This window comes from Abramis brama, assembly GCF_963993115.1.
Source record: "Abramis brama genome assembly, chromosome: 4".
Classification (NCBI taxonomy): Eukaryota; Metazoa; Chordata; class Actinopteri; order Cypriniformes; family Leuciscidae; genus Abramis; species Abramis brama.
In genome coordinates this window covers 2018293-2022278 of record NC_139966.1, presented here as the reverse complement: position 1 = coordinate 2022278, position 3986 = coordinate 2018293, and the positions used below count along the sequence as shown (strand labels likewise).

The 3986-nt window shown below is 33.6% G+C and overlaps 1 long non-coding RNA gene across 1 annotated transcript; it reads right to left on the bottom strand.

Annotated features, from left to right (window-relative positions):
- Positions 1–487: 487 nt before the first annotated feature.
- LOC311081569 lies at positions 488–2703 on the bottom strand. Its single transcript, XR_014605917.1, has 5 exons — positions 2378–2703; positions 1909–1980; positions 1699–1802; positions 1307–1385; positions 488–819 (listed from the first exon to the last, which is right to left on the bottom strand). It is a non-coding gene; the product is annotated as an uncharacterized lncRNA (long non-coding RNA).
- Positions 2704–3986: the final 1283 nt, after the last annotated feature.

Genomic DNA, 3986 nt, shown 5'->3' with positions numbered 1-3986 from the left:
AAATAATTATAAATATTAATAATCCCAGCCGGCATTTCAACGTTGATTCACCGTTGAAACAACGTCAGGTACCATGGTTGAATCAACGGTGAATTACCTTTCGATTTTGCAAAACGGATCAACGTTGATATTGTGACGTCGTTTCACCGCGGAAAAACAACGTTGATTCACTGTTGAAATCGCGACGTCGTTTCACTCTTACCTTTCGGGTTATGGTCTTCTGTCGACGTTGAATCAACGTTGAATTACCTTTCGATTTTGCAAATTGAATCAACGTTGATATTGTGACGTTGTTTCACTGTCTTACCGTTCATCATGGGATAATGTACATTCAATTACAAACTAGTTTGCAGGTGGAACATGAGTCATGACAATGCTTACTGAATTTGTGATTAACTGTCCATACTGTACAATAAAAAGTGTTAACTGTCAAATGACTGGCGGCAATGGCTTAATTAAACACATTAAATAATGAGTTAACACATGCTCAAGATTGTAAAAAGTTTTATTCTGAAAAAACAAGTCTAAAAATACAAAAAAGAAAAACATCTCAAACTTTAAATTGCAGCGTTTTCAAAGTAATGTTAAAAACCTGTAGAAGTAAACATCTAAATGGAATATTTAAAGACAGTTTTTGTTCAATTACAGTAACCCTTAAATTAAACATTTAATATTTAAAGTGTACAGTTAAAAAAAAAGGTTTTTAAATTCTCAATAAAATGTGACAGCCTTGTGCAGTGCTCCGACAGAGTCCCAGCTCGAGGTCCATTCCGATGCCATCACTTCCTCTTCACTTCGTGCCCGCTGTCTGCTACTATCCTATAAATAAAAGCAAAAACACTGAATACAAAATAAATCATGTACAAGATTTTCACTTTACAGTTCAATTTGTCGGGTAGAAAACAAAGTATACAACACTGTCCATTCTAAAACACATATTTTATGTATTCAGATGTACATTTACACAAGAAATTCTTCAGAGCCCCAAGGTGGAATTGTAAAAAATTTACTATTACTCCATGTGTCAGTTACGGTTACTATAATCATAAGGTCATGATTTCATCCTTAAACCAGATGAAGAAATCAACAAATTGTGGTGTTGAGCTGAGAGGGTTGAGGTCTGTTGTTCTTTATATCTTTCAATGCAGGTTTATATTGTTTCAACAATTATATATTTCTGATAATATTTGTGGAGAACATTACACTGTTTTAATTCAGAATCCTAACCATACATTGTACTAATTAAAAGTAATTTATTAAATCAAGTAAAATAAAAAAATAACACAAAAGGCCAATGAATCTGTACCAGAAGTGATAGTGCAATGTAGCAGCTAAAGAATAATCCTCCACCAAATTGCCAGTAATCATCTGGATCCTTTGCGAATCTGAAGGGGGGAAAGAAGAAATTATTCAATGAAAAGTCCATAAAAAGCAGGGGGGTTTTTTGTTTATGTTTTTTACCATTCCTTTAAACAATCTTAAAAATTGATTTAAATTGTAAAAACGTTTGCCATTATAACATTCACACAACATGAACTGAGTTGTCATCTTTGAGACTTAGTATTAGCCTACATAATTAAAAATGTAAACATACACTTAAAGCATGGCAATCCCATCAGAAATGTGTATCATAGCAAGGGAAACACACACAAAAAAAGCCAAATGGTACACCAAAATCAAACCATCAAATAATTTTACCTGCAGCCGCATTTATCCTATTTTTGAGGGTCTTTCCCTTGATGGTTTCCAGTGATTAAAGAAAGTACTGATGAAGGTGACATGAATCCACTTTCAGTAAGCCACTTCAGCAGAAGACTAACGTTAAATGTCTTACTTTAAAGATGAAAATCATACTTAATACTATTAATCCCAGTGTAGGTTTTCGAACAGTGGGTAAAATTGACTTACTGTAGTTGGTGAATGGATCTTTCTGTTGGGTGTTCTCCCCCGATAAATAATTTTATTCCAATGCTGCTTGATCTAAAAAAAAATGTAAACAAATATATTTTCAATATCGTTATCAGTGTTTGAAGAGGTTATGTAAACTGAATAAATGACGGTTTTACCACTTTACGCATTCCCACACTTTTTTTTACCTCTCATGCGTTTTTAAACTAATGTTAGCTGACAACATTAAACACATAAGTTAACGTTACCAACAGCAAAACACAGCAATGTCAGATGGTATTAAGTTAACTTACATTGAAATACATGCTAATATCGCTACGCTAATGGTGAAGCAGTACACACACACACACACACACACACACACAGAGATAACTTATTTATTTTATGAGGTTGCAGTAAACCTATGACCGTTAACTTAACCATGTCCCTAAACGTTAGACTTGTTAAGGACTGAAAAATGTTTTCTTACCTGATATCGCCAGTATTTTTACAGACCACGTACGACCCCTTCCTCCGTTCACATTCCAGCTTTTGTTCTTCATTGACATATCAACTCAAATTCGCTCAAAATTTAAGAATTCAACAGGCAGAAAAATAAAATAAAATAATCCAGGTCTGACCGAGTAATCAACGCAAGCAGCAGCAGCTCACCGTCACCGACCGAGAGTAATAATAACGGACGTATTTTCAAACTTAAAATAGGCGGGCAGAGCCGCGCACATTCTCATTGGACAGTTTCCTGGAAGACAGACAGATTAACCAATCATGCTCAAAGTAAAACGGCGAAACAACCAATAACAATAGTTTGCATGAGTTAACATAGTGGTGTAGGCTATTGAGTGCAGTCTGTATTAATATTTAATTAATTGGTCAAATGACATGACAGTGTGAATACAAATGTAATAATTCAATGTAAACTGTTAGGCAAGCAGACAAAATGGTAAATTCACACAAAATCACATAAGGCAAAAGGTTTCTGCTGCACTGCTCTCTTGAGGGTGAAACTATTGTTAATAATGATAATAATTGTATTTAACATATACATTGAAGAGCTGTTATGATAAAAAGTCATTAAATGCTAATTATCATAATAATATGTTAAAAGGCAGATATTTTTGTAGTATGTTGTTGAAAACATTACGTTGTTTCAACATACAGATCTTGTAAAAATTTCAACGTTGATTTAGAAGTGTTTTTGTTAACCTTTTTCAACCATTTAGCATTAAACGTTATTTCAACATTGTTTCAACGTTGATATAACAACTGACATTATTCAACCATATTTCAACGTTGATTTAGAAGCGTTTTGTTAACCTTTTTCAACCATTTAGCATTAAACGTTATTTCAACGTTGTTTCAACGTTAAAACAACAACTGACATTATTTCAACCATTTTTCAACGTTGAAGGTCGGTCATGTGCCGGCTGGGATACAATTTAAATGATAAAGTCTTTGATTTCTTGGTGTACTAATTTGGTATGAAAGACAATTGGTTAAATTTAAGTCAAATCAAATGAAATACAATGCAAAGAATGAAATGCATTCGGCTAACAAAGTACTTGTATAACAGTTAGCACAATTTCGGAAATGAAATACGGTAGAGGCTAATAGTCAAATGAAAAACAGTACATTAGTCTACCATTAAACTTCACAGTTATCTGCATTCACTTTACAAATAAAGACATAATAAACAGTTCAAACAGCATTCAATTAGTTTCAATAGCTCTTAACCAGACATGAAATGCTTTTGAGATCCCCTGTTCTTAGCATGACATTACATTTAACATTCACGAACACTGGGCTTTAAATAAAGGAAACAAGATAAAATTAACCTTTGTTACAACACATACCCAGTCTTTGCACGTGTCTCACGCGTGATCAACCCAGATCCAGCGCGCACAAACTATCAGGCGTCCTTGAAAGACGATCTATAAAACATTTATCATTGAACACATATGTAATATGTAAATATAACATTCAAACATTCTGTTAACTTGGTCTAAGAATGGATATTTACCTTGTCAAACCTTAACTAGGTGTGTATTTGATCAAAACCGGGAGCTCTAGCGTGCAAACTC